General features: G+C 36.9%; 1 long non-coding RNA gene across 1 annotated transcript in view; it reads left to right on the forward strand.

Moving 5' to 3' along the window:
- Positions 1-239: 239 nt before the first annotated feature.
- The window catches only part of LOC144381283 (uncharacterized), a 274,594-nt gene continuing 256,560 nt past the window's right edge, over positions 240-18,273 (forward strand). Inside the window, exon 1 of the long non-coding RNA XR_013446189.1 lies at positions 240-426. This is a non-coding gene — a long non-coding RNA (uncharacterized LOC144381283). The remainder of the gene's footprint in view (positions 427-18,273) is intronic.

An 18,273-nucleotide genomic window follows, 5' to 3' on the forward strand; every position in this document is an offset into this window, starting at 1 on the left:
AGGCAAGCTAAATTCAGACACGCATTCATCACAGTTGAAGTATTTCCTTTTTTTTTTTTCCTCAGGCTGCAGTGTGTATGAAGAGTACACGTGTCACTCCAGCTTACTCACATTTGCAGGCAGCCGGCATATAGAGGATTCTCCAGCACTCATAAGGTCACGGCATCAGCGCAGGGAGAAGGGACCAAAGCTGTGTGTGCTCTGCTTCAGCCTCCCGTCCTCCCCCCGTCCTCTCAGTGCTCTTTCCTCTCTTCTTCTGGTCACAGAGTGCCAGAAACCGTCATACTGACAGCTTCTTCCATGTCTGTGAACTGATCTAAAGCTGCATTTTCACTTTGTTCCGTGGATGGCTTTTTCAGTCTACCGCCTTTGTGTCCTCCCTGCTCACCTCCTCGCCAGAAAGAATAAGTGAAGGATGAGAGCATGGTAATAAAATATTCTTTTCTTTCTTTATCAAAGGCAAGCAGTAGATTCACAAGGTCAGAGTTCTGAATTTTTTTCCTAAAGGACTTCAATTCAAAAGTTCCTTGAGGTGTCTGCAGTAGAATAAGTATCAATTGGAAGGCTTTATTGCTTTGAAACTTTACATTCCTTTGTCTCCGAAAGCAGTTTTATTAAGCCAAACTTGCTATTTACCTCAGACTTGCCACGCTATGGGGTATGAAAAAGGATTAAGCTAGACCCAATTAGATGCTGGAAGTTATTACATATTCCATTGATAAAAGTCTTCCTACTTGGTAAAAATGGGATATAAAATTTGTGAAATAAGCGTATTATGGTGCTCTTCAGAAGCTAGCTCAACATCATACGGCTTTTCAGTGCTTTTATTTCTGGGTAGGTAGGGAGATGCATTAAAATACTAGGCAACTGCCCGTATTGATATAATTTGAAAGGTATCCAAACTTCTTTGTGTATAAATCTCTCCCTCCCAAGGACTCCTTAAAATTCTTGATTTGCATGATCAAGACAGTGAAGTTAGCTTTTAATATGGTGATATTATTGGGGTGCATTTAAAAATCATCAATAATTTAGCTTAAGTGTGTTGATGAGAATAACTAGCCCTGAGGGTCTAAGATAGACTACTGCTAATTTTCTGTGGTTAGGCTAAGAGTGGAATCAGAAAATGTGAGTCCTATAGGGACTCTGGAGAAAAGGTAGCCTCTTAGCAAGGAGGTAATGTGGTGGCCTTGAATGATTTTGAGAAGAGAATGCTCAAAATGAGTTAGAGAGGAAGCAAATACTAACTTTATATGTCCGTTGGGCAATTATTCAACTTAGCTATTTTAATGTGAGTTTAATAATCATTTTTATAATTGATTTTGTCTAAGAGTCCTGTTTTAACACTTGCTGAGAGAGAGGAAGGAAGGAAAGAAGGAAGGAATTCAAATTCAAAGGGTAGCATTAGTGGGCAGAGCAAAACAGAAGGTGAATTCAGGCAAAGTCAGGAGCCAGATCCTGCAAACCTATAATAAAAAAGGCAAGATAAGCCTTTATCAAATGCAATCTGATAGTAAACAGCCCAAAGCGGGGCTCATCTGGTGGAGGACTGAGAGACTATGTGGAGGTCTCGGGATCATGGCCTCTTGAGTTCTCCCTCCTGGCTGGCTGTGTGCCCCCTGAGGCAGCACCAAGGATCCCCAGGGTTCTGTGAGATTCAGTTAAAAACCACTAAATCAGTGAAAATTTTTCATTTTGAGATAATTTTAGATCAATTGTTTTCCTTTAAGGTCAGGGAAACACTTTTTTTCTACTGCGAACAGTGTTGTACCCCAATTTCATGAACATGTTTCTATCACTATTTTTGTGGGTTAGAATCCTAGAAGAGGGATTGTGATCCATAAAATTAATGTTATTTTATCTGTAGCTGCTAGTTATATTTAGTCAACTAAAATCCCAAAGCCTTTTGCCTGCTGCCAAGTCAGTTCTCCTCCATTTGATGTTTGCATAACTGAAATGTTGATCCTTCTAGAATTAGGCAGAACTTTCCCTCCAGTCAGACAGTGTGGGAAAACCATGGGGCTTTCTGGTGGGGGTGGACTGACGTCACCTCATTGAAGAGAGCAGAGCTGTATACATGTTGTCTGCAATCATGCAAATCCCAATAGGCATTGTGATAGGAAGGATCACCCTCTGGATTTGACCAATCAGATAAGTGGCACCCTCTTTCCAGGCAGGAGGAGTGAATTAGGTGGCAAGGAGAGCCTGGAATGTAATTCTAATGGAGGTTCCTCCACATAGAGACCAACACTGTGATAAAGGAAGTTTCCCCCTTGCAGGCTGATCCCTAATCATTTCTCAAACATGTGACTGGAGATGGGGAGTGGAAGTAGAGTCAGCCAAAAGGAGGCATTTGTTACCAGTAAAACAGGAGAAGGGGTATTGCACTAACTGATATAAGAGGGCCTATGTTTAGGATTGCCTGACTCATATATATCTCCATAATAATATTCTGCTAGTTGTAGCTCATGTTTAGGTCTCAGATCTGCCCAGTTCTGTCTTCCCATGGGCTTTGTTTTCTCAAGTCTTGTCTGCCCTGTAGTTACCTGATACTGAGAGACAGATCTACTTCCTTTGAAATGCCCTGGGATTATATACATAATGTATTCCTGAGTGTTTCTAGGGATCTAGAATTCACAAATCTTATTACTCTGTTTTTAAAAATTATGATATGTTCCCTCTCCCCTAGATTTTTGACATTTCTCTAGTTTTCTATTGTTTTCTTAGAAGTTGCTTTATCACTTTTTGATTCCACACTCTAAATGAATTTGATATGGAGCTGAACACTTGAATGCATTTAAGGCAGGATTTCCATAAAGTTAATTGACTTCATCTATAATCTGTATGGACAATATTTACCTGTAAGTATTTTAAATCAGAATAATATGGGCACATGGCAAAATACCCATTAGTGTAGCATGAGTGGTTTTTGATAAAAAGGACTAGTCTCCTGCCTTATGCTTCCTAATCTCATTCCCACTCCCCAGAGGCAAATCTTTTCCACCACTTATGTTTTCCGTTTTTTGGTGGCCACCTTCATAACTCTAGATAATATGTTTATGCCACCATTTCTGAACTTAATCACTTTAAATACTACCTAATGGCTTCCTATTTTGAAAGAGGGAAATTTAGTTCATATCTTCGGGGCCCCATATCCTTCTTCTCTATATTCTTAATCCTTACATTTCTTACTTTAATTCTTTTCTGGTTTACTTTTGTAACTGTAAACATAGAGCTGTATTTCTTGCTCCTATCATTTTAATCAGCAAGTGATATCATTTTATATAAAAATAATTGTAACATTATTCTTCCCTCCATATTTCCTGCCTGCTTTTTTGGCAGCTGTAATTTTACTTATTTTTCCTTTTTACATTGTCATGGTTGCCAGCATTTACATTCTGTAAATCTGTAAGTTAAGTCTTCATGTTGTATTTATGGATTGGCTATGAATGTTCAAAATTAATAAATAGCTCATATGAATTTTGACTAGGCAAAATGATGTAGTTCATAGTTTTAATTATTTGATTTTTTTTCTATATTCCAGAAGATTTTAAAAAGTTTATTGACTATTTATTATAAAGTTTATTTTCTAAGCATATTTTTAACCTTATAGTGTTTGTTACCTGTTCTCTGCCCATTCCTTCTGATAGCATTTGATTTTTATTTTATGAATTAAATATATTCTTATGTCTATTGAGTACATGAAGTAGAATTTTATTTAAAGAGTTCTCTTTCTTGAATTACCTCTACTTCAGTGTTTTTTTCCCCAGAATTTTTTTAAAAAATGTTTTTTACCTCATTTCTTTTTTATGGCTTTCCTCCTATGTCTGGCCATCCTTGATCATTCACACACCTGTTTCCACTTGAGGAAACCATATACATTTGTTCTAAGGCCTCTTGTAGTCTCTCTCTGAGTGCTATTCTTAATTAACTAGGTCACCAGGGTTGGTAGGATTATCAAGCTACTGGTTTCTCAAATGCAAGTATCAGGAGGATTTCATTCTACTGTACCACCTTCCTTACAAAAAATCATCAGTCTTCCCAGCTTATGTGTTCAATTTATTAGGGATGAGCTCTCTGATGTTTTGCTTGTAGTTAAACCCTGTTGTTTGCACTCTGCATTAGGGGTAAGAAAGAGGAGTCAGGTGTTCAGATTATAGATCTTCAATTAAATCCCCTGTTTCAGGCTTTGCTTTACCTCCCAGACTCATTCCTATTCTGTGAGTCCTAGCCTGGAGCGTCTCTGTTACTACACTAGATGGACTTCTCCTCTCGCCTGCAACCCTTGGAGGGTATGTGCTGGTCTGTTGCTTGCTTCCTAGGGGTTGTTTCCATCTGGCAAAACTGTCCCACCAACTTTGCTGGTCTTGGAAATTTGTGAAATGGACTTAATCCTGATGATACTGATTTTAGCTTTCTTCCTCTTTTATTCTTATTCCAAATTTATTTTTATTCTTTCATTTCAATGAGATTCGTGCTCTCTCTGCCATCTTGAACTGAGAGTTAATTTGCTAATTTGTTCTAAATGTTATCAATCTTGGAAATGAAACCATTTTAAATGTGTGTTTTTAAACCTTCATTTTATTGTGAATAGTTGAAACATGTTTATTCATCATATGGACTGTGGAAATTATAGTTTATTTTACTGACAACTGTGTGTGTGTGTGTGTGTGTGGAAGGTGGGAAGCAGGTGAAATGTTTAACTGAAAATTACTCTATGGTGAAGCTTCTAATGGGAGATCTTGCTGAAACTTCCTGTTTACCAAGTTTTCTAGGAATCCTTCCCACTTACAGGCTCAGAGATAATTCAGACTAGACCTAATGGAATCCTGGTCCATACTAGACCCAATAACGACATCCATTTTTGGAAAATCTGGGAACAGTAGCAAATTGCTGTTTTAGTTGTAGTGAAGCTGCTCATGTAAGTCTGAGAGGTACAGGGACCATGGCTTTATCTGTGTGGACAAAGTCAGCCTGAAAGAATGCAGCTAACTTTTAGAGAGAAATGAAAATGAGCTCTCAGACAAGAGAAGGTCCTAGTAGTGTTTGTATTTCTTGTTCTGGAAGTTCTAGTCATACGTGAGGTTGAGTCAACTCAGGCTCTTCTTACACTTCAGCATCCTAGCCCAAGAACATCTCCTTCTCACTAAAGTACCATACATTTCTTTCACATGCAACTAAAGGTTCTGATTTTAATTCACAGTGCAGCCATCATTTCAGCCTCTCAGAAACACATGCAAGTTGACTCATAAATAATTTATTCATAAATAATTCCAACTCTGCCCTCTATATTCACCCCCTCAAGACTCAGGTATAGAAAAGATTTCACAAAATAACCAAGTGGTTTTACTACTATGAGTGACAGACATAAAGAGTGATTCTTCTCTTAGATTCACTTATCTTTTTAAAATTTTTTTAAAAGATTTTATTTATTTGACAGAGAGAGACAAAGCTAGAAAGGGAACACAAGCAGGGGGAGTGGGAGAGGGAGAAGCAGGCTTCCCACGGAGCAGGGAGCCCGATGTGGGGCTCTATCCCCAGGGTCCTGAGCCGAAGGCAGATGCTTAACGACTGAGCCACCCAGGCGCCCCAGATTCACTTATCTTTTAATAGGACAGTAAAAAAACTTTCAAGTTATTCAATGTAATTGAGATGTGTACTATCATCTGAAGTTTACTGAAGATGGGGATTAGAAAATAATTCAAAACTATTCTTGTATATAGTTAATAACTAGTATTTTCTTTGTTTTTTCTGGACTCAGTAGAGAAGGTGATTGGTCAATTATTTGAACTTTTCTTCAGAACTGAGCTACTCTGTTAAATCTCTTCTAAAATAATGAAATCAATTATCTGGGTTGTTGAGCAGGTGTTAGCCTGGATTCTCTAAAAATAAATCATGTCAGGGTAATCTGAATTTTTTGATGAAGTAACTAAGTTAATTTATGAAAAGGCATAATTTATCTTGATTTTAGCAATGCTTTTGATAAAGCATCTCTCAAAAAGCTTGTGAATAAGTCCCAACATACTGGCATTAGCATAGGATTGCTAAAATAGATGACTAACTGGCAAACTAGAGAAGGTAATAATACATAGACAATAATTCTTTAGGGCAGAGTTGACAAGCAGGTTTCCCATGGGCTCAGAGTTCGGGAATACTTTAAATAAGATTTATATTGCTAATTTAGCAATAGGCTCACAGTGTGCCAGCAATGCAATCTGCTGATGACTCATAGATAGTAGTCTGAGATTCTGAAGAAGATGAGCAACAGGAATGGGTAAACAAGTAGGCCCCCCAAACAAGATCAGAATCTGAATATCGAATTTCAGCTAAAGGAGGAGCTCAGTAACTGAACAGTGATACACCTGAGGTAGAGTCAGGTGGCTATGTGGATATAGGCACTATGCGTGAGATGTCCCCATTGTGTAATGGGCTATGTTCTTTTTTTTTTTAAGATTTTATTTATTTATTTGAGAGCAAGACAGAGAACCCACGTGAGAGAATGTGAGCAGGAGGTTGAGAGGGAGGGCAGAGGGAAAAGCAGGCTCCCTGCTGAGTGGGGACCCCCCCCCAGGAGCAGGGCTCCATCCCAGGACCCTGGAATCGTGACCTGAGCCTAAGGCAGATGCTTAACGGACTGAGCCACCCAGGCGCCCCTTGGCTGTGTTCTGCAACTGAAAAGCTAAAGGCTGGGGATTGTTTGCAATCCTCTATTATTAGTTTAAGCACTCCCATTGTTGTGTAAAATTTCTGAGCTTCTAGTTCCATCAAGTGTTTGCCGGAAGAAAACTCTGGTATCCTGTCACTTAGCCCTCTAATGAAAGACCAGCACTCCTCACTCTGCTTTGAGATGCGTGGAGATCTCTTTATTCTCAATGGTAGCATGAGATACAATGAAGCCAATCATTCTGAAAAATCAGGACTCCCCAAATAATACTCTAAGTGCTTTTCCTACTGATTGATCTCTTTGGTGGCTTCTGATATATGGTTCTCAGAAACTTTCCTAATAGGGCTGCTCCTGGCGGCAGTAGCAGCTTCTCTGTTGGGAGTGACTCCCAGAATTAGTTTTCCATGGTGGCTCTTCTGTGACAAAAACCCAGCCCAATCTCTCAGTATCTCACCACTATAATCTCTGGTGAGCTCTATCAGATCTACAAGGGTTGATCACAACCTGTCATAGTCCTAGATCCTCTCTTTGACCGTTGAAAAGCTCCATATCAGACTTCCTCTCCACTCCTCTCTAAGGGTAACTGATAGTAACATCTGAAATTTATCCTCTAGTTTCCATTCCATGAGAAATTTCACAGCTTTCTGAAAGAACTAAGGTTGGACAGGAGTCTTTAGCACCTTGTTACCCAGAGGGTGTTCTTCAGACCAGCAGCATTGGTATCATCTGGGATCCTGTTAGAAATGCAGAATCTTGGCCCCTTGCCATTGAAATAGAATACACATTCAAAATGATTTCCAGGTGGTATCTGGGAAGCACTGGTCTAGAGTTGTTTTAGGGACAGACTAAGAGAAAAGTGACTTTGGTGTCACATGGTTCAAAATGGACAGCACATTTTAAACTTCAGTTATGTTTTTTTCCTCTCTACCATAGTGCAAGGATTCATATAAAAGGGAATAATAAGATGCTTCAGATGACTGTATTCTCTGGTTCCTGGGGCTTAAAAATGCTCCCCAGCCCTGGTATGTCTAACAGTATAAGGATGTGATTATACAGCCTAGGACATACCTGGTAGTGAAGGGGAAACTGCTGGAAACAGGACAACACTGTGGAATGTTTTTGCACAATTGCCATGGTACAGGACGGTCCCAACTGAGGTTGTACGGTCTTGCATATGAGCAAAGAACATGAAGTTAGTAGTCCACGTGAGTGCATAGAATCCCCCCCCGCCCAAACCCATCCCTGCCATCCTGGAGCATGTAGTGGCAGAACAAAATTGTCCTATTTCTTCTCATTTCATTGTGTCTTCAGGGCCACAGTTTAGAGATTTGAAAGGGTAAAACCTTATTTAAAAATCAGGTTGTTTTGTAGTGAACTTTGTTCTAAATCAAGGAAAATTATGCATCTGTTTTACAAATCCTCACAAGCAATGCTATCTAAATATTGAGTGTAATTAAGGAGTTTCAAATTGGTGAATGATACTGAAAATGACTGTAAAATTTATTCAAAAATCAGAATAACTATTTTTTTGTGAGAGAAGATTCAAAATGAATACATTTATCTCCGGAAAATTCATTTTAAAACAGGCTGAGGAGATCTGATTGCATCTAACAATTTTAGATGGCTAGTAAAAAATGACTGCATAAAAAGAGAAAAGAATAACCATCCTGAAAGCCTGAACTGAGGGACAGTACCAGTTTCAGTTGTTTAATTGTGTGATTGGGGTAAAGCATGGTGTCAGCTCCAAAATGTAAACCCATAAACTGGAAAAACTCTTGAAAAGTAATCTAAGTCCACATATAAGTTGCTTAAGGAGATATGAATGTGGGAATTGCCTTATTGGGTATTTAAAATTGTCTCAAATTCACTCGCTCTATCTACATTCTTTTTAACCCACCTATTTCTTTTCTGGGGTTTTTCTCATAAGGTAGCTGCTCCACTAGAATCCCTCTTCTGACCCTTGTTAAAAATCTCTAATAGTTAGTGCATGTTAGAACTCTTATCTTCTTTTAATTGTTTACTCCACATTAATTCATTATGACCTATATGAGTCTAGCTTCTCCTGATTTTTTTTTTTTTTTCTATGCCTACTGCTTTGATCAGGGTAACAAAGTCTAGCTACTGAGTATGCAAACCTAGGAAATTTAGAAATTCCCTTAAAAAGGGATGAGAAGGATCCAGGATATGAATAGTAAAATAATACTTTTGGACCCTATTACAATGATACTTCAATACAGTTATTTGTTTATACTTCAAGTCCCCTTACTGGGCTCTGATTTTCTCAACACAAAGAGCTAGGTGAAATTCTTATTCTTACATACTTCATAGTCTAGCAGAGTGCAGAGTACACAGCTTATGGAAAGGGATTGCAAGAGTTTGTTGAACAAACATAGCTGGAGAAGAGGTTAGCATGCAACAATACAAGGTTGAAAATACAGTTTTATGGGCATGTTTGACATCAACTGGCAGTTTTAGCAAAAGATACAAAAAGCTGTAGACTATAACCTTCCTACCAGAAGTGTGGTCCATGGACCAGCAGCCTCAATAGCACTGTGGAACTTGTTAGAAATGCAATCTTTTGCCCCTTCAGGTCCTAGTGAGTTAGAATGAGAATTCAGCAAGGTCTCCAGGGGATTGGTAGGCACATTTAAGTTTGAGAAGTATCACTCTAAACTGAACAAACAATTTTCTTCTTCGGTCAACAATGTAGAGGGATCCATCACTCTAGACATTTCATATTTCTTATAGCACTCTTGTTACTGTTCCCTAAGATTTTGTTGTACAATATGTGCTATAGTATAGAGCAAAATGCCAATTGGACACTGAAGACAAAACAAAACAAAAACATGAAGGGAAGATCTGTGGACAGGTGAAGTACAGATTTGAGGTACATAGATTTCTGAGGATGGGAACTGTGTTCCCAATGAATCTCCAGGGCCTAGCAGTAAACCTGCAATGTAATTGGAGCTCAGTAAACATTTAATAAATTAATAAATTAAATAAATTAATGAATGAATTTTAATGAATGAAAGAAGAAAGTCCATTGGCCTGTTATGGTGCTTTTCTTAGAAGCATTGTGCAAACCTTTTTTTTTTTTTAAGTAATAGCCTCTCATATATGGGTTTTCATGATCAAGTCGTTTTGTTAGTTACCTTGACCTTTCTCAGTGGGTGGTTGGGAATCCTCTGTATATGGATTATATTTTCATGGCTTTGTCACTTATGTTTATTAACAGGCTGCATTTGTTCTTGCTTCTTGATTAGTAACTCCTTATTGGATTGAGGTGGCTCTGTAAGGTGTTTACCTGTTTGCTATTCATTAGCAGAGATCTTTAGGTGGAAAGGTACTTCTGTTAACCTAAAACCACAAAGATTTAGCTTTGTTTCCTAAATTTGGAAAAATATTTTGCCTTTTCTGTTTCTCTGAGGTTGCCCCACTACTTCCATTGAAACTTTGAAGCTAGAATGTGGTTTTATATGTGTGGACCAGAAATGGTAGTTGGAGCAGGTAGTGGAACACAGGAGGGGAGCTAGAGGGCACTTTCACTGCATTAATTAACGTCCTGCTGCCAGGGAGAGAAAACTGCCTGTAGGCAGGGCCCAGACATCTGCACAAAGGTGTTACAGATCAGGTTATGCTTAGATAGTTACCTTGTTTGTGGTCTGACTTTCCTATGCTCAGCACATTTATTAAGATATTTCCGTAATGTATCCTTCTTACCTTTCCTTTTTTTCAACCCTTATCATTTGTCTCCTTACATGGGTCTTGTCCAACTTAATGTTAAGGTAAGACAGTATCTGATAAAATTCCCAACTTTGTATAAACTTCGTAATAAGAAGTAAAGCTCACAATAAGATTTTGGTACTTGTCCAGACTTAGCAAAGGCAAATTACCAAGAAAGTTTACATTTTAATTGAGCTAATTTCTTAATAACCCAAAGTCAACTATTGTTAGTGATTAAATAAATATGAGAGATACGGAAATAGGGTCAGGCGTGAGACAGAATAAGATTTCCCCCTAGAATTTATATTGATACCAGCTGATGGACATCTGGTTGGGTGATGTCACATGAATAAACTAAGTAATCTGTTTTTTCAATCTGTTTCCTTGGTCCAAGAATTGAAGAGCAGCATCAGTTCAATGGAACTTGCTTCTAAATGACTGTTCACTTATAAAACATTTAGACAAATTTTCATTGCTATTTTTGGGAGCATTTTTCAAACTTTTATTAAAACACTTAAAGATACAGGTTAGGGAGTTTTCAAACTTGCAAGAAAGAAAGATAACTCTAAAATATAATGGTATTTTTGACCTATAATACTATCTCTCTTCATCGTATCTTAGTGTCTTCTCTTTCATACATTTTCCCCCCAAAACTTACACATTTGAGAGTTTGTGATATTGGTATTGTTTTATTTCTTCAACTTGTTGAAATAGCATTGAGCTATTACTATATTTGGACAATTATTTTAGGAGTTTTGTATCTTTAAGAAATGTCAATTTTTATTGATATGATAAGCAACAAGCCATTTATAATTTTATTTAAGAAAATTTGGGGGGCACCTGGGGGGCTCAGTTGGTTAAGCATCTTCCTTCGGCTCAGGTCATGATCTCAGGGTCCTGGGATCAAACTCCATGTCGGGCTCCCTGCTCAGCAGGGTGTCTGCTTCTCCCTCTCCCCCTGACTCATGGTCTCTTTCTCTCTCTCTCTCTCAAATAAATAAATAAAATCTTTAAAAAAGAAAAAAAAAGAAAATTTGGATCATATAGAATGTTTCTTTGATGAATCATTAGCCTCAAAGTACACTACCCAGCAGGTTATTTGAGATCACAGAACAGAGATTTTATAGACAATATAAAAATTGCTTAAATGGCATAGTTTATTGAATCCTAAAATTTCTTCAACTTTTTCACTACTTTGTAAGTACTTTTGTAACAATGAAAAGGATGGAAATTATATAGAAGGTTGAAAATAAAAATTTAAAAAATAAAAGCAAGGACAAAGAAATTGGATAGGTTAACATACTGGTAGAAGGCTGGCTCTTGGAGTATGCAGTGTTCACAGTCTTCTTTCACTCTCTGCCCCATGAGTCTTCCTCGCTGATGGTGTGGTTACAGAAACCAGAGTGGAAGTTTGAGCAGGGAGGCCCACGAATGGAAGGTGTCCTGGGCCAGTGACCCATACTTGCCTATCACAGAAAAGCAAAGGCCTCAATACTGGGCACAGCTTAGACTATTGAATAGCTATGGGTTTTATTTATGGGTCCAGTGAAGGGCATACATGGGTCTAGAATGGGGTCCTCCTAGGAATGACCAGTATGTGCCTGTCTTAGAGGTCACAGCTGTCAGACAAGAGGTGGCCTGATTGTAACTTGGTCTTTTCATTCCCTTGCTATTTATATGTGATACTTTTGTTTGTTTCATTATATGTTCTATTTATGTAATCTACCTTTATCATGTTTTATAAGTTACTAACTTACCTACATTTAACATGTCTGATAAATTCTGCCTGTGGCTCAGCAGCTACTGGTTTGCTCATTCTCTTAACATAGTCTATGAGCTTCACTTATATTTCATAAGCTGCTAGCTTACTTACTATCTATGCTTGCTTTTTCTCATGAGTTTCTTCTATCCCATTTCTTTTAATTCCACAGCAGAATGAAATTGCCTTAAAAAATCCAGCAAAGGAACAATACAATTTGCATATGGCATTTCATTGCTCATACAATTTGATTTTTTTTAATATTTGAAGGCTGTTTACTTAAGAAAATGCTATTCAAATTCTACTGCAATATAAATCATGTTAGTAAATAGTACTAATGTTAACACAGTGCTGATATTAACAATATCAACATTAACATGAGATTAGCATTAACATGGATGAAACACCAAGAGAGTTAGGATCAAGGGTGAAAATACTGATATTGAAAGCCCAACTGATATCAGACATATGCTGAAGAGTCACATAGCCCACTGAAATCAATTCACCTAGGTTTTTTTTTTTTTCCTACAATAATAGTCTATTTTTAAAACTCTTTTGTGATCTGCAGGTTTTGTTTGCTTTAAAGGACTAAAGCAACAGGAATGTTTAAGGGATTTCAAGAAACATCTCTCTTTTAAGATTTTATTTATTTGAGAGAGAGCAGGAGACAGGTGGGGAGTGGCAGAGGGACAAGCAGACTCCCTGTTGAGCACAGAGCTTATGTGGGGCTTGATCCCAGGACCCCAGGAACATGACCTGAGCTGAAGTCAGAGGCTCAACCGACTGAACCACCCAGGTACCCCAAAACAATATTTAATCTGTTGGTTTGGGTGAGCATGTTGGTGCCAAAGTGCTTCTTCATGCTCGCTGCTAAAATGTCTCTGTGGCACTGGCTATCCTAATTAGTCTCCCTCTGCCTATTCTGCTTTCAAGACAACATTCAATATGCAGAAACCGATCTGTAAACTTTGAAGTCACCAAGTCAAAGACTATTGCTTAGCTTTTCTGCTCATACACTGTGCTGTGTAGTGGCTGTGTGCCAAGATTTTGGAGTTGGGGTTCATCACTTCAGATCCCAGCTCTTCCATGAACTAGTTGAATCTAGTTCACTCCTTCCTGACTCAGTTTCCACATCTCTATAATGTCTCCCCAAATAAAAATATAGGTTACATAAGAGCAGGATAGTCCTATCTCCAAAGATAATTATGAAGGTTAGGTTAAATAATGTCTTGCCCATCTTTTTTTTTTTTTTTTTAAAGATTTATTTATCTATTTTTGAGAGAGAGCATGAATGGGAGAGACAGAGGGAGAGTGAGAGAATCTCAAGCAGACTCCACACTGAGCATGGAGACCAGTGCAGGGCTCAATCTCATGACCCTGAGATCACAACCTGAGCCGAAACCAAGAGTCAGAGGCTTAACTGACTGTGCCACCCAGGAGTCCCTGTCTTGCTCATCTTTACATAAATATAGTAAAATTCAGAGTTCAGCAACCACTTCTACTACATTTCAGGGATTTTAGGACTCTGTGTTGAGGTTCTCTTGCCCACTAGATTCAATTTTACATGTGCTGTAGATGGAAGTGAGAAGGCAAAGTTTTTCTTTTCCTTAATGAATGAATGAAAAATTCACTGAACATTAATGTTTTTAGGACACTTCAGCTCCTAATACTTTCATTTTCTTGATTTATTTAGCTAAATGAGAAAAGAGAAGTGTTTCTGGTCTGTATTTTCCAGGTTACTGAAGGCCTTTTAAAGATAATTTTAAACTTTTTACTTAATTTTGTACACTTGATATTAAAGTGTCCTTTTGACCATTCATTTAAATAATATTCCAGTATTTCCCTAACCTGTGTAATTATATCCTGCTTAAAGATTTATATTACATTTTCCTGAGTATCATTTTTATATTGCTATTAAAATTTTATCAGTATACTATGTCACTATATTTTTCATTTTGTTCTTATTCTATGGAGTTTCATAAAGGTATATTTTTAAGCTATGCTAATTTGCTTATACAATAAATATGACTAAAAGAAATGACTTATTGATCACAGTAAAACTTAATCATCTCCTAAGTAAACAGCTTGAATCCAGTATTGCTGTTTGTTAATCTGGTAAAGGGAGGCAAGTAAAGATACTGGTACTAAGTTTATTACATTTGGCCCTTGGCAAAGAATCAGCATGTTTTACTTATCTGTAGCTTTCTCACCTTTCTTATTTTTCAGACTTTCAGTCAGAAGACTTAGAATAATAAATATTAAAAAAATAACAGTATTTCAGGAGATGATTTGGAGTGGATCTTCTTGGTAGGACCAATTTTGCAAATAACACATTTTGAAATAGAAAATGGACTTACCTCTCTGTACAATATCAGAAAAAATATTTTGAATGAACTGATTATTTTCTTATTGAGTTGACCAGATGTTTTGTCATTATTTAGAGATGACACCTTTTATCCTTTCAACATAGAAAACTCCTTTCATTTTCAGAAACTCATGTAATCTTCAGAAATGGCATCACATTTTGTGGGGGGAGTAATAGATATAAATTTTGAAAGACAAAAATTGTTTGCATTTAAAGTGCCCCAATTTTTTCACTGTTCCCAAGCCTCCCAAATGTTTGATGACTCTAGGAAAGAGATACCCAACTTTGTTCTTTGTGCTTTCGGGGGGATTTTTTGTTTGTTTGTTTTTATTATTTAAAAAAAAATTCTTCCAACAAGAACATTTTTTACTTGAAGCATATTTCAGAATACAATTCTAAAATATATATATACATATATATGTCATTCTATCCAAGAAAAATAGAATATACATTTTCTTAAAGTACATACAGAAGAATCCCTTGTTTAAATCACATAAAAGGAGACATAACAAATATTACAAATTTAAGAAGACTGAAATCATACCAAGTATATTTTCCAGCCACAATGGTACAAAACTAAAGCTCAACAATAAAGCAAAACTGGAAATCGACAGTATAAATATTAAATAATATGTAAATATTAGACAACATACTACTCCACAAGCAATGGGCTAAATAAGAAACAGCAAATCAAAATATGTCTTAAAACAAAAGAAAAAGAAAACACAATATTTCATAACCTATGGGATGTAGCAAAAGCAGACGTTAGAGTGAAATTTATGCTTCAAGTGCTTGTATTAAGAAAACAGTTCAGGGGCGCCTGGGTGGCTCAGTTGCTAAGCGGCTGCCTTCGGCTCAGGTCATGATCCCAGGGTCCTGGGATCAAGCCCCGCATTGGGCTCTCTGCTCCACGGGAATCCTGCTTCTCCCTCTCCCGCTCCCCCTGCTTGTGTTCCCTCTTTCTGTGTCTTTCTCTGTCAAATAAATAAATAAAATCTTTAAAAAAAAAAAAGTTCAAACAAACAACATTACACCATAGGGAATTAGAAAAGGAAGAAACTAAGTTGAAATTTAGTAGAAGAAGGAAATAACAAAGAAAAATCAGAAATACATAAATAGAGACCAGAATAAACAATAACATAACATTGAAAAGTAATGACCAGTTTTTCCAAAAAAACAAAATTGGCAATGCTTTAAGAAAAGAGAGAAAGAGAGAGAGACAGGACTCAAAGACCAAAGTGAGAAATGGAAGAGAAAACAATATAGCAGATAACCACAGAAATACATAGTGTGATAACAGATTACTCTAAACATTTATATACTAACAAATCAGAAAACTTAGAAAAAAAGAAACAGAACATTTCTAAAAATGCAAGTTACCACAATTGAATCATGAATCTTGAGTCCAAGAAACAGGAAATCTTCTTAGACCAATAACAAGAATGAAAGTGGAATTAGGAATCAAAAATCTCCCAGCACAGAAAAGCCCATGGTTTCATTGGTGAACTCTACCAAAATTAAAAAAAAAAAAATTAATGACAATCTTTATCAAAATCATACAAATAATGGAATAGAGGGAATACATTCAAAACCATTCCATGAGGCCAGTACTACCCTGATACCAAAGCAGGATAAAAACAATACAAGGACAAAAAAGTCTAGTTTGTCCAATATAAGTATTGCAACTCTTTCTCTCTTTTTTTTTTTTGACATCCATTTGTGTGATAAATGTTTCCCTTTCCCCCCTCACTTCCAATCTGCAGGTGTTTTTAGATCTAAAATGAGTCTCTTGTAGGCAGCATACAGATGGGTCTTGTTTTATTATCCATCTGACACCCTATGTCTTTTGATGGGAGTGTTTAGTCCATTTACATTTGAAGTAATTATTGATAGATATGAATTTATTACTTGTTTTGTTATTGTTTCTGGAGATTTTTCTCTGATCCTTTCTTATCTTTGTCACTTTTGTTCTTTCCTTTGCGTTCAAAGAGTCCCTTTAATATTTCTTGCAGGGCTGGTTTAGTGGTTATGAACTCCTTTAGTTTTTGTTTGGGAAAGTCTTTATCTCTCCTTCTATTCTGAATGATAGCCTTGCTGGATAGAGTATTCATGGCTGCAATTTTTCCCATTCATCATGTTGATTATATCATGCCACTCTCTTCTGGCTTGCCAAGTTTCTTTTGAGAGATCTGTAGCTAACTTTATGGGTCTCCCCTTTTAAATTAGGGATTTCTTTTGTCTTGCTGCTTTTAGGATTTTTTCTTTATTGCTATATTTTGCAAATTTAATTACAACATATCTTGGTATTGGCCTGATTTTATTGATTTTGATGGGAGTTCTCTCTGCCTCCTGGATCTGGATGTCTGTTTTCTTCCCCAGATTTGGGAAGTTTTCTGCTATTATTTCTTGAAATAAATGTTCTACTCCTTTTCTCTCTCTTCGTCTGGGACTCCTCTAATATGAACATTATTACATTTGATGGAGTCACTGAGTCTGAACCCTATTTTAATGCTGTATAATTTTTCCTTTTATTCAGCTTCATTATTTTCCATTATTTTGTCTTCTAGGTCACTAATTTGTTTCTCTACTTCTTCCATCCTGCTGTTCATTGCATCAAGCCTGTTTCCAATCTTGTTATTTCATTCTTCATCTCTGATTGATTCCTTTTTTAACTCTTTTATCTCTGTGGTAAGGGTCTCACTGATGTCTTCTGTTCTTTCTCAAGCCCAGTGAGTATTGTTATGATTGTTATGATTGTTGCTTTTAATTCTCCATCAGGCATGTTACTTATATCTGTTTCGCTTAGGTTTCTGGCCATGGCCTTATTTTGTTCTTTCACGTGGGATAACTTCCTCCATCTTGGCATTTTGTCTAAGTCTCTGCCCTCTCCTATGTGTTAGAAAAGCCAGTTATATCTCCTGCTCCTGAAAATAATGGCCTTATGAAGAAGAGGTCATGTAGTGCCCAGAGCCTGGCACTTCTGGGACTGACTGTAGTGTGTGCTGTGTGCACTGTGCTATTTTGTTTTGGCTGCTCTAATCTTCAGGCCAGTTGTCTGCAGAGGTTCTCCTTGCCTGCTGTGGACAGTTTTTGGTTAATCATACTTAGATGAGATTTTGGACTTTGAATTGATGCTGAAATGGGTTAAGCTTTTAGGTATGTTGGGTTAGGTGAATGTATTTTGTTTGTGGGAAGGTCATGAATTTTGAGGGGCTGCTGAGAGCAGGCTGTTATTAACTGGATTGTGTCCTACTAAGATATGTTGAAGTTCTAGCCTATAGTACCGCAGAATGTGACCTCGTTTGGAAATAAGTTCATTGCAGATTAATAAGTTAAAATGAGATCATATTGGAGTAGGGTGCATGCCTAATACAGAATAACTGTATTTGATGAGTAAAAGGACACCTAAACAGAAAAACATATTTATGATTCCATCTATATAAGATTATAAACAATATGAATATTCTAAAGTGATGGAAAAATATCTCAATGGTTGCCTGGAGGAACAAGGGGTTAGGAATTACAAAGTAAGAGGAAATTTTCAGGGTGGTGATGTTCATTATCTTGATTGTGTTGATAGTTTTATGGATATGTACATATGCCAAAATTTATCAAGTTGTACACTTTTAATATATTCTGTATACTGTATGTCAAACTCAATGAAGTTCTTGAAAAAAGGAAAATACAGTGAAAGAAAGAAGAAATATAAGAAATATGAGGTGAAGTTATTTGTTCTTATAAAAATATCACACTCTTGTTTTAAAT

The sequence above is a fragment of the Halichoerus grypus genome, chromosome 3 (genome assembly GCF_964656455.1).
Source record: "Halichoerus grypus chromosome 3, mHalGry1.hap1.1, whole genome shotgun sequence".
NCBI lineage: Eukaryota > Metazoa > Chordata > Mammalia > Carnivora > Phocidae > Halichoerus > Halichoerus grypus.